Source organism: Nicotiana tomentosiformis, chromosome 11, assembly GCF_000390325.3.
Source record: "Nicotiana tomentosiformis chromosome 11, ASM39032v3, whole genome shotgun sequence".
Lineage (NCBI taxonomy): Eukaryota > Viridiplantae > Streptophyta > Magnoliopsida > Solanales > Solanaceae > Nicotiana > Nicotiana tomentosiformis.
The window spans coordinates 72,237,841-72,251,180 of NC_090822.1; the positions used below are offsets into that span (position 1 = coordinate 72,237,841).

A 13,340-nucleotide genomic window follows, 5' to 3' on the forward strand; every position below is an offset into this window, starting at 1 on the left:
CCGAGCTCAAAATGTAAAAAATGAGCAAAAATCGCGAACCCTTGGATTTGAGTGTTCTATCCAGAAATCTCGCACGTGCGGCCCATAGTCGTACATGCGATGCTGCACCTGCGGAATTTCCATCGCAGGTGCAAAAATAACTTAAAGGGACTGGGTCCACATCTGCGAGCAATGGGCCGCGCCTGCGCACCCGCTCCTGCAGAATATTTCTGCTTCTGCGATCCCTCACGCCTGGCCCCTTCCGCTTCTGCGCACCATCTTCCGCATCTGCAGATGCGGTTATACCTCTGCACGTGTGACCTCTGGCATCTTCCTTCCAAACCGCACCTGCGTCCATTGGCTCGCTTCTGCGGGCTCCCACATGCGGTCAATGTTGAGCAGGTGCAATTACACCAGGTGCAGCAGCTTCAACTATTCTTCCAAAACCAAATTTGATCTGTTAACCATCCGAAACACACCCGAGGCCCCCGAGACCTCAACCCAATACACCAACAAGTCTTAAAATACCATACAAACTTAGTCGAACCCTCAAATCACCTTAAACAACGCTAAAAACATGAATCACCCTTCAATTCAAACTTAATGAACTTCAAAGTTTTGAACTTACACAACTGATACCTAAACCTATCAAACCCCGTCCGATTGACCTCAAATTTTGCGCACAAGTGCTATTCGACATTATGGACCTACTCTAATTTTCGGAATTAGAATCCGACCCCGATATTAAAATTTTCATTACCGGTCAAAATCTCCAAAATTTGACTTTCGCCATTTCAAGCCTAAATGAGCTACAAACCTCCAAAACACAATCCGGACATGCCCCTAAGTCCAAAATCACCAAACGGAGCTAACGGAATAGACGAAACTCTATTCCGGGGTCGTCTTCATACAGTTCCGACTACGGTCCAAATCTTAAGGCTTAAGCTCCCGTTTTAGGGAATAAGTGTCCCAAAACACTCCACAAACCAAAACGAAGCCTCCCGATAAGTTACATAAGTAGAAAAAGATATGGGAAAAACAGTAAATAGAGGATCGGGGCTATTATTCTCAAAACGACCGGTCGGGTAGTTACAAACTTATGACTTTAACGTTATTTGGATGTCCTCTTAAGCATTAGAATAAGGTCTCGTTGTCATTATATTATTGATAAGACTATAACCTGATAGAAAGCTAAATAATGAAAAAAGATGAATTTTTTCATTAATACTTCTTACCTTTAGAAAAAGGAAAGTAGAAAGAAAGAAAAGAGTAGAATGATCTATGCAAAATAACATTTGGTTAGAGAAGCGGGTATACAGCTAACATTGACGCAATGGAGTAGTGCTAATTTATGTTGTAGGATTTATGGTAGTATATAGTTTCTTGGTTCCAATTTATATGACATAATAATTGATTTTGACGCGAATGAAACTGAGGGAGAAATAATTGAAATTACATTATTAGTAAGTGAAAACTTATGAGGACCATTAATTCTTGTCCTATAATTTCGAGCAAGGAAAACTCAGAACCGATCAGTTTTATTTTCCCTCCCGCAATTCCAATGCAAGGGTTCCTTTTAGTTGGGACTGAAGGTACTTGCACTCGTCTTCTACACGCATAGTTTCCTTATCAAGTGCTCTCACAATATATATAAAATACACCATAAACAACAATGTAGTTTAGTTTGGTCCTTGATTCCTTGGTTTCATCTTTCTTTTTCCTTTGACAAACCCTATAAAATTATCAAAATCCCTTTTAAAAAACAAAAACAAAACCAAGCAGCTACTGGTGTCATGGGCGGATGTACGTACCTCCACCCTTTCCTGGATAGAGGCGTATGTAACAATATGTTTCTACGAATTCAGTTGAGCACACATTATTGACATGATGCTTAGATATAAACGTGAAAAGTATCACTCAAGTTCAACAAAAATATCACAGTCTTAATCTAATAAGGTATCATAAACTTTTTAATAAAACTAATGCATATTTTTATTTAAAGTTCACTTTTCTAATATTTTTGAGATGCAAAACTATAAAATTAATTCTTTCAAGTATTTTTTTTTTTTGGTGAGAAATAGAAAAATCAAGTAAAAATTGAAAAATAAAATCAAGATAAACAACAACAACAACAACTACAACAACTAAGTATAATCCCACTAGTGGAGTTTGGAAAGGGTAGTTTGTACGCAAACTTTACCCCTACCCTGGGGTAGAGAGGCTGTTTCCGATAGACCTTCGGCTCCCTCCCTCCAAGAATTCCCCACCTTACTCTTGGGGTGACTCGAACTCACAACCTCTTGGTTGGAAGTGGAGGATGCTCACCACTAGAGTAACCCACTCTTGTCAAAATCAAGATAAACACAGAAAAGAAAAAAGATAGAACATACTTAAAGAAGGAAAAATCAGAACCAGTAGGGTAGGTATATGTACTAATTAATGAGAGATAGAAACTTAACTTAATTTATTCATTCAGTTGAACAATCTCAACCAATTTTTTTTTTAAATCAAAACCTTTTACATAAAAATTATATATTATTTATATTATTATCTAAAGCATGAAAATCCAACACAAAATGTCTATCGAGTTTTTTTATCCTTCATAAGTATTACAAGTTGGATTTCGTGTATTCATTATTTAACCTTTCTATTTAACACAAAATTAAATGTCGATCAACTTCATTACCCTTCATAAGTATTGCATGTTGGATTTCTTGTATTCATTATTTAACCTTTCTATTTAATGCATAATTATTTACCACAAAAAAACTACAATCTTTGTTAAAATATTACAATTAATTTTAAAACTTTCATATTTACTTGTGTTAATTATTTAACTTTTCAATTAATAAAAAAAAACTTTATTAGTTCCTTGCATGGTTATGATATTAGGAATGTAAATCCCATTTCTAATATTTTAAATTCTTATTTCAATTTTTCATGTTTTCAACAATAAAACTTTTTCTAATATTTTAGAATTTAAATTAAATTACTCAAATCTTCTTATATGTTACTTAAACAACAAAAAGCAAGGTAGTGTATTGACAAAAATGGCTTTCTTATTCTGTAATATTTACTTGTCATATACTATAATTTCTGTCTTATAATACCCGTGTGTACCAAATATAAATAATAATAGCAATATTACGGGAGGCCTTTTAACTCTTGGGTGCGCTTTATTCTTGAGCCGGTCATACGTATAATTAGTTTTTAAAGTACAGTGGTACGATTTCAGTGATAAAAATATAAATATTGAAGCACGTCAAATTAATTTGCCTTCCTTCCCGAATACCATTCTCTTATTAGCTTGTAATTTGATGTTTTTCATGAGCGAAAAAAGGGCTAATGATTATTAATTTATTATGTAGTTTGGCTGCTATGTGTTGTTGCTGCCTCTTAGATGCATGCCTTGAATGAAGGGTCTGTAGAGAAAGTGATTTAATTTGTGCAAGTGATCTGCAACAAGAGGTGATGCCCATGTATAGGGTTACGTTGTGCATACTGGAAGGTGATGCCCATGCAGGGCGGAGCTGGAGTATCGGGAGCGGGTTCGGCCGAACTCAATATCTTTGATTCAAATCTTATATTTGTCTTTAAAAATATATCGAATATGTACAAATTATTAATTTAGTACCTAGTAACTTGAAAGGATTAGAATCCCGAACCCATAAAATTGAAATACTAGTTCCGCCTATGTGCCCATGTATAGGGTTGTGCATGCTGGATCGATCATCGGAAAATGTAGCTTTCCTTTTTGTAAATGTCTCGTCATTGATAGACAATTTGAATCTCGATTTGAGAAATTATCCTGATGTGGTTAAAATACAATGCGTTCAAGTAGCTATTCAGTTAATACCTTGTTATATACATTCTGAGAGATGCATTAATGTGGATATATAGTAAAAATTTCGAGTTTGCTTTAAGTTATCAATCGTCATGATAAATGTGAATCATGAAAAATATGATACACCTTGGAATTTTGAATCTAAATAATTCTTTTTTTATCGATTTTTTATTGTCACTTTGCAACTCCTAAATTAGTACCATAACACAAAGTTATGTTGATTCAAGATCAAAATTTGTATCAAAATTTGTCTTTCTTTCCCGTTGTGTATCCGTGGAACTTAATTGAGAATTGTGAGAAGAAGCTTAACAAATACTATTATTACATACCTTCAAGAAGAGCAAAAAATTATTGGACGTCCTTTTCATGATTATGTGATGAAAATACAAAAGGTATCTCCTCCCTTCTTCCTAAAATCTAGTAACACACCCAAGCCAACTTGCAATGTCAGGTCCATAAATCCTTCCTTCTTTAATAATTATTGGCCTGATCAATACAAATGATGTAAACTAGTTACCAAATACAACTATTCACCATCCAAAAACTAGTTTCGATCGCTAAAAGAACACTCTCTACTTAATTACACAAAATGAATATCTTTAAACTACATGTAAAACAACTAGAATAAATATATATATATATATATATATATATATATATATATATATATATAATGGGTTTCACCTAGAAAAGATTGCTATAAATTGAATAAAGATGGCTCAAGGCGCAGGGAGAATTGGAGGGGTCATGAGAAATCATAAAGATAAATGCATAATTGGTTTTCTTAATTTTTTAACCAAAATTAACATTATAATATTGGAACTAATCGCGATATCGCAAGTAAGCATGTCATGTGGGATGGGTCGATCCATGTCCCAAATAAAATTCCCGATTGGCATGGGTGGTGGATTTGGGCCAAATAAGGCATTGGGCGTGATAGACCGGCCCAAGTTGTTGAACTTATTAATATGTTAAATTAAGGAAATTTTATATGCTATAGCTAAATAATGTATCATATTTATTATAAACAAAAATATTTTAAAAATATTATTATTTATAGTCACTTTTTATATTTTATAGCAAAGTATAAATATATAATAGTGATCCCTCAATCCTCTCTCTTTTCCCTGTATTTCCTTCTTCTCCCTTATTTCTCCCGATCTGGACTTCAAGAGAGATGGGTCATCAGGTATTTGTCCAAATTGTCCTCTTCCCTCAAGCTCTCTTCCTTGTCATGGCGCACCATGTTTGATGCTTTTACTCTTTCCCCTCCCAATTTTTCCATCAGCACTACTAAAGGTAATTATTTTACAGTCTTTTGGGAGGTTAACAAAAGATGATTCCAACATCACCCACTAATTTTCTTGGGTTTATTTCTTTCCATCGCTGTATTTTCTTATGCCAATGAAGACCAATTACTCACTGCCTTCGTTAATTAAACCCGTCGAAAAACTCGAGTACTAGATTAGCTTCGTCATTACCTCCACTACTATCGTCATCTCTGGCCGGAAACCATGGCCAACTGACCGAATTTTCTCAGATTTGAGTATATTTTATTTCTTGTATTTCTCATATCTGGCCGGATTTGAGTGTATTCGTTATTTTGGAGTGTAAATACAACATATATATATATATATATGATGATGATGATGAAGAAATTGAGGAGAGAAGTTTGAGCTCAACAACTTCTTCTTTCATTCAGTAAAGAGAAGAATGAATTACATCTTTGTTCTATACTGTAGTGCATATATATATACACATATCTCACCACTAACTAACATTTAACAGTTGACCCACATGTAGGTAGTTACTAACTTCTAATACTACATATACACCCATTAACTTAAGTAAATTACACTCAACTACCCTGGCCTCACATGACTAGTCTCATTACTCCCCCTTAAGCTAGAGGGTGCAAAGATGTTATACAATCCCAGCTTGGAAACCAAGTACTCGTGTTGTGGTCTGCCAAGTCCTTTTGTTAGAATATATGCATGTTACTCTCTTGATTGCACATGATTTGGTGCTACACTTCCATTCTAAACCTTCTCCCTTATGAAGTGGCAATCGATTTCTATATACTTTGTTCTCACGTGGTAAACTGGATTCTCAGCAATCTGAATTGCTTCCTTGCTATCACATAGTAGTGTCACAGGCAAAGTCAAGTGGACACCAAGTTCTGAGTATAGTCTGATTAGCCAAACAACCTCTAACACTACAAAAGCCATCCCTCTATACTCAGCCTCTACTGAACCTTTGGAGACTGTTGTTTGCTTCTTTGACTTCTAGGATATCAATGACTCTCCAAACTTTATCAAATACCTTGTCACTGATCATCTGGTGTTTGGGCATGAGGCCCAATCAGCATCGCAGTAGGCATTGAGCTGAGTTGTTAGTTTGCTTAACAATAAGACACCCATTCCTGGTTCTCTCTTAATGTACCTCACTATTCTCAGTGTTGCCTCCATGTGAGACTTCTTAGGTTGTTGTAAGAACTGACTCAAGGTTTGTACAGCAAAGCTTATATCTGGCCTTTTCATGATGAGGTATAATAGTTTGCCTATCAATCTTTGATATGAGGCAACATCTTCCAAGAGTTCATCTTCTTTTTTCCCATATGATTGTCATATTCTTTGATAGTTAACTTTAGATTGCACTCTAGAGGAGTCCATGCTGGTCTAGCTCCACTTAAACCTGAATCTGATATAAGTTGTGAAGCATACTTCCTTTGATTCATAAGAATTCCCTGGTTGGATCTTGCAAACTCTATTTCTAGGAAGAACTTCAATTCTCCTAGATCTTTTATCTTGAATGCTTGTTGTAGAATGCCTTTTGTCTCTAAGACTAAGTCTTTGTCATTGTATGTGATCAATAGACAAGAACCATTGCTATATTTTGTCCAATCTTCCTTGTCAACAGAGAATGATCTAGTTGACTTTGTACAAATCTTGATTGTACTAGTGCCTCCACAAGTTTCACATTCCACTGCATTGATTCTTGTTTTAGTCCATAAAGGGACTTAACAAGCTTGCATACCATGCCTGACTCCCCCTTACTAGCAAAACCTTAAGGAATCTGCATGTATGCTTTATCATAAAGGTCTCCCTGTAGGAAGGCATTGTGCACATCCATCTGGTCGATGAACCAGTCTTGAACTGCTGCAATAGATATAACCACCCTCACTGCAACCATCTTGCCAACAGGAGAAAAAGTCTCCTGGTAGTCAAGACCCTCCTTCTGATTATACCCTTTAGCTACTAGTCTTGCCTTGTATCTTTCAACTGTTCCATTCGCTTTGTACTTTATTTTGTAAATACATTTACATCCTATTGCTTTCTTACCTAGTGGCAGAGGTGTAATAATCCAAGTCTTGTTCTCCTCCAGAGCAGACAACTCACCTTTCATTGCATCAATCCATTTAGGATCCTGTGATGCCTCATTGAAAGAAGTAGGCTCAACACGTATTGAGTAGGCTGCTATATGTGATTGGTATTTGGATGACAGTCCTCCATTGCTCAGATATTTTTCTAATGAGTAAACACATGAACTAGAAGCTTGTGTAGCTACATAATCTTTTAGCCAAAGTGATGGAGTCTTGTCCCTAGAAGACCTTCTCAGAGAATAGTCTCAATCTTGAGCATTATAATCTGGCCAAGGATGTGCAACTTCAACTCCAGTTTCACAACTTATGTCTCCATTTACAATCTCTATTGCATAATCAACATGTTCAGTTGCTTCTCCAATAGCAGGTTCTGCATATGGCATGTCTGCCATTCATCTACATCTATCCCAATGAGTCGTCTATCGAATCGTTGCAATTGATGTTCGATCCCGAAGAGAAGGAAAAGATATTCGAAAAATGGATTTTTATGATCCGATAAAGAATCAAACTTATTTAAATGTTCCTGCTATTTTATATTTCCTTGAAAAAGGGGCTCAACCTACAGAAACTGTTCAGGATATTTTAAAAGATATTTTAAAGAAGGCGGAGGTTTTTAAGGAACTCCGTCCTAATCAACCGAAATTCAATTAAGGAAATAAATTAAGGAAATACAAAAAAGGGGGTAGTCATTTGTATATAACTTTGTATGACTTTTCTCTTCTATTTTTTTGTATTTTCTCCCTTTCCTTTTCTATTTGTATTTTTTTTATCATTGCTTCCATTGAATTCTGTGTTCTATAACGACAAAACTTCTTATTTTATTGATCCTCGAAATATAAAATTCGGGCATTTATTTCAATTGGGTGGTTTTCCGTTTTTCATTGGAACTCTACTAAAACTAAAAAAGAAATCAAGTTTGCTTATCTCACTTAACTTGATTGAATCTATTCTGGATTAAATAAATCTAAATAAATTATAGTTTTGTTTTCCACTTAATTTATTCTCCCATCTATACTTGTTTGTATCTATTTTATTTGGATTAGATTTGTAGTGCCAATCCAACACAAGTCCTTTTTTAAAATATTTTTTATTGTTGTCAATTGAAATTTCTTTTGTTTTTTTTTCTGGTAGAGAGGTGATGATTCTATGGCATGTCTGCCATGTCATCTTCTTGGTAGAGAGGTGGTGATTCTCTATTACTGTCATTGTCATAGTGTGCAGCTTCCCTGAATATTATCTGGACCTCCAGCATCATCTGGTTCAATATTCCCTTCAGCGACAGCTGATTCACCATTCTGAGAAACAATTGGCAGAGTAACATCTTCATCAAGTGCCTATTGACTAGGAGCAAATAAGGGAATTCTGTCAACACTTGTGGACTTGAAGGGAAAGACATTTTCTCTAAAGGTGACAATCCTGCTAACAAAGAAAGTTTTGTTAGTAAGATCAAATAACGGGTACCTCTTTTGGATTGTTAATTACCCCATCATGGCACATGCTAGTGTCCTGGGCTGGAATTTGTCTCCTACAACTGATGGAGTGGCATAATGATCTCGTCCAATTTCATACCTCAAATCAAGGTTATGAAATGGCCAATTGCAATAATAGTACCCAACAAGAGTCGGGATCGATTTCTACAGGGAGCTATATATGGGAGTTAGGAGTATATATTGTAGTGTGTGAGTTTGACTATCTTAATTTATACTTCCAAAAAATTGGGTTGTTTCTATGTCTTATTTAAAACTATGATAGCAAAGTTAAGAAATAAAACTAAGAGAATTCTTTTTTGTTGTTTTTCAAGTTTTGTAAAATCCTAGGACTATGACCATCACCTAGGTGTTTGCCTAATGGAATATAAACCTTAATGCTTGTTTTATTGATCGGGGTGTATTATAGCTATCAACTCTCAATTACCCACTCAATACCTCTCAGTCAGAGAGTGATGTTTCTCAATTTGGCTTTCTCAAGTCCAAATGAGAATTGCACAAAACGGTTGATAAAAACTCAAGTCGGGTTATTACTATCTCTAGGTTAAACCTTTTAATTAGGATTATCAATCTCTCGATTGACTCAATTTCTTGTTAGCCGAGTTGTCCTAGATTAAGTCTCTCTTTCTCAAGTATAGACTAAGTCAAATAGGTATGAACTAATATTTGCAACCATTAATTTTACAAATTAAAGCATGAACAAGGCTAAATAATAAACACCCAACCATAAACAAGCATTAAGTTAAACACTCAACTCTAGTAAAAATCTAGCTACTCATTCTTGAAATTGAAGAAATACAAGAAGAAATGCTAATTAAACTCATATTGTAAAATTAAAATAATATAATCTATGTTAAATTATCCCAAAATATGAAAAACTACTAAAAGAAGCAAAAAGAAATGGCTATTTGTAGTTGTTGATGTCAAAAGTTGACCTAATTTTGTGAAACTCTTCTATTTATACAAAGCTAATAATTTCGGGCAAAAATGCCTCTCGAGAGGTTCTGTGGTCGCACAATTCCATGTGCGGTTCGTAGATTTCTTAAACTTGTTAGGAACTGGAGGTCTGCGGCCGCATAATTCTGATCTGTGGCAGCAAGGCATTCTTTCTGTGGTCCGCCGATTTGTAACTGCGGTCGCAACTTGGTTTTGCGGTCCGCACTTTTACTTCTGTGGCCGCACAATTCTTGTGTGGTCCTTACTTCTAAGGGACTTGAAACTTGAAAAATTGCACATTCTCTGAACTTTGTTCCTAGCCCAGCTTTTGCGGCCGCAAAATTCTTGTGCGGTCCACACTTTGCACAAAAGTCTGCTGGACTTTCCTTCATCATCTGCGGCCGCAGATGAAATTCTGCGGTCTGCACTTTGTGAGCTTCTGTGCCTTTTATTGCCTTGAATTTAGATTACTCCTTTTTGAGTTGGATTTTATTTCGGGAGTCCATCTTCTAATATTCCTGCAATTTAGCACATTTTATTAGTTTCGAGAATACAATTCAATGCTTTTAGACTAAAACAAAAGCTAAAAGGTGCTAATAAGTAGTCAAAATCTCACTTATCAACTCCCCCAAACTTAAGTCTTTGCTTGTCCTCAAGCAAATAAAATAGTCCCAACCTCCACAAGTTAAGGGCCATTACAACCAATCTAAGGTGAGTCATTCACACATCAATTGGTACCAACAATTATCCACTCTACTTATGTATTATCAACAAGGCGACAAGTTAAACTTTTATTCATATATAGTTCTAATGTGACACTTAAGCATCAAGAGTTGACTTTATTCATCGTGGAAGCTCGCTCTTTCATATTGGTCATTGTGGATCCCAAACTCCTCCTCATCTCTCTCTGCTTGCCTATCTCACTTAATAATTTTAGCACTCAATCCAAAGATTTGCAAAAGGTTCACTCATCTCTCTCAAGAGAATGTCACAAGTACGGCTTTAAGTACTATAGGCTTGCCCTCATGTAGATCGCCACTAATGTAAGCTCACTCGGCTTGAAATCACGTAGGGTTTCTTCGGAATGCAATGAAAGATTTTGGACTAAAGTTGGATATGCTATGATAGAGCGGGTTCATTTTTCCTTAAGCACTCTATTTTTTTTGTTCTCGGTTCATGCTTTGCCAATTCTTTAAGGCATTTTCTTTTCCTTGGGGGAACTAGAGAGACTTAGCATTATTATTTCTTGATTATGACATTCATTTTCTCCCTCTTTGATTTCTCCATGCTTTGTACCATTACTTTTCTTTGAATCCCTTCAACTCCTTTACTTATTCACTTTCTTTTGCATTTTTCTTTTTGTTCTTTCTTCTTCTTTTTTTCTTTTTTTTTTCTTTCCTTTCCTTCTCATCATTTATTTTCTCTTTTTGTGCCTTGATACCTCTTTCAAGCTCCTCGTCTCTCCCCCAAACTTACGTTTTTAGCCAATTATTTTACAAGAGTGTTAAGAAAAGTCCGGGTGCCAAGAGAGGGTCACGACAAAACAAGTATAGGCTTGTAACATGTTATCAAATCAGAAAGGCTTGAGGCTCAAATAAGTTTACTAGGGATAACAACATTGGTAGGTAATGGAGAATTCAAGCGGGGTCAAGGAAATCCTACAATCACTTCTCAAGCCAAGCAAAACTTACAATTTCGCCTTGAAACACAATCGGGGGAAGTTCTAGACCATTCGCATGGGTACTTGGACTTGCAACAAAAATATCTCACCTCTCACGCAACTGGATTGTTAAAGAGGATAGAGTCGAGGGCCCACAACGACCACATTCAAGATTGAAAATCACTATGGTTCGATTAAACCACTCAATGATTGCCTAAGTCAACCCAAGAGTCACAAAGTCACTAACTTGAGCTACTTTCCAAAAGACTTGTTTTTAACCATAAGCACGTAGTTAAGTGTGTTGGTACCAAGTGAAGCATGTTTGACTCTTCGAGCATAACTTAATTAGGTCTTTTTATTCATTAATACTACTATTATTACCTAAATACCAAAACAGACTCAGTCTCTTAAGAAGGTTGTCACGTCATCCATCGTTGGGAAGAGTCACCCGGTTCACACAAAAACTACATTTGGAAAGAACTGTGGCATTAAGAAAACCAAAGGCTTATTATCTACTGAAACACAAAAAGAAGCTATTAAATCAGAAAGAAGCTACTAATTCAAAAAGAACCTAGTTAGTTAAACACTAACTAATAAGAGAACATATGTAAAGAAGCTACAAAGCAAAAACTATCGAAAGCATAATGAATATACATAATGAAAGAATATATATACATAATGAGTGAGAAAAGGAGAGAATATATACAGAATAAGGAAAAGAAGAAAATACTGTCAGTTATTACAAACCAATTGTCTTAGAATCATCAAAATATATTAAATAAACTCCCCCCTCCTCAATAAAAAAAAGCATTGTCCTCAATGCTTAACAAAATAAGAGTAAAGGAAGGGTAAGAGTGAAGAAAACTCCCTATGGATCCTTGGTCATCTCTGTGTCCACAACAGCATCACTTACCTCAATCACATCTAACTGGATCTCATCATCATCAACTCCGGGCGTGATTGGGTTGGTGAACATATGACGTACTGCCTCGGCAGTGTCAACAGCAAGATCTGGCTCCTCAGACTGGCCAGTTGGTGTTGTCTGTGCTGTAGGATCTGGGCCTGGGTGGTGCGGGTCAATCAACATGTCAAATGAAATGTCTCCGACTGCTGCAAGCTTGGTAACCTGTCTCCGGAGCTTGTCCACTAACTTCTTGGAGGCTTGGACTTCCATATTTTCATCACTTCCTTGCCCAGCTCTTCTATCACTGACCCATGCTGCACCAAAGTGTCCATGATTGTGTTCTAATTCTCCAAAAGCTTCTTTAGAGTTTCTTCAACTGTGGGGGGGAATCTGGGGTGCCGGAGTGGAGGACTGTGCTGCAATATTCTGGATATGTCAGACATCTTTACAGTAGATGTCTACATCCAGTTGTTGAGGCTCGCCAGTGTCTGGGAGACTCGCAGTGCAGATAGTAGAGCAGTGGGCATAGACACCAACTTCAAAGCCGAAGTGGAACCTGTAATGGGGGTTACTGGAGGCACTGAGGCTAGAGGTGAGGGCATAGCTATTGCACTGGCTGAAGGCTCTACTGACGTAGATGGCACGTCAACTGTCTCTGCAGCTACCACCGATGGCTCATCAGACTGACTTATGGTGGTAGTCGGCTGACCCTTTTTCTTAGGGTTGTGTGCATTCATTAACGAATACCATGAGAAGGTCTTCTTCTCCCGCACCTTCGTATAAAAATCTCTTGGCTCCACCCATGCATCTGTAAGCTACTCAGTAATGGTGTTGGGATACGGGTAGGAGGTATCAGCTTGCCTGGCGACCACAGATATGTTGGCATACATCACGGCACCCACATTGAACGGGTACCCGGGCATGATGGAGACGACTAGAACTGCCCGCTGGATAGGAATATTTGTCTCATTCTAACACGGGTCGAGTCGGCTACATACAAAAGTCTGCCACCCCTTCACCTCAAAACTCAGGGTATTTCTATCAATAGACACCCCTGCGGTAATCTATGGTGGTGGTGACCTAGGAGATGCCAGAATCTCAACTAGCCATGGGCGAGCTGCATCTCTCATTGCCTACTTCTCCAAATA

General features: G+C 36.8%; 1 long non-coding RNA gene across 1 annotated transcript; it reads left to right on the top strand.

Moving 5' to 3' along the window:
• Positions 1–4,947: 4,947 nt before the first annotated feature.
• On the top strand, positions 4,948–8,999 carry LOC138900742 (uncharacterized). The gene is made up of 2 exons (XR_011411983.1): positions 4,948–5,122; positions 8,337–8,999. It is a non-coding gene; the product is annotated as an uncharacterized lncRNA (long non-coding RNA).
• The last annotated feature ends 4,341 nt before the right edge of the window (positions 9,000–13,340 follow it).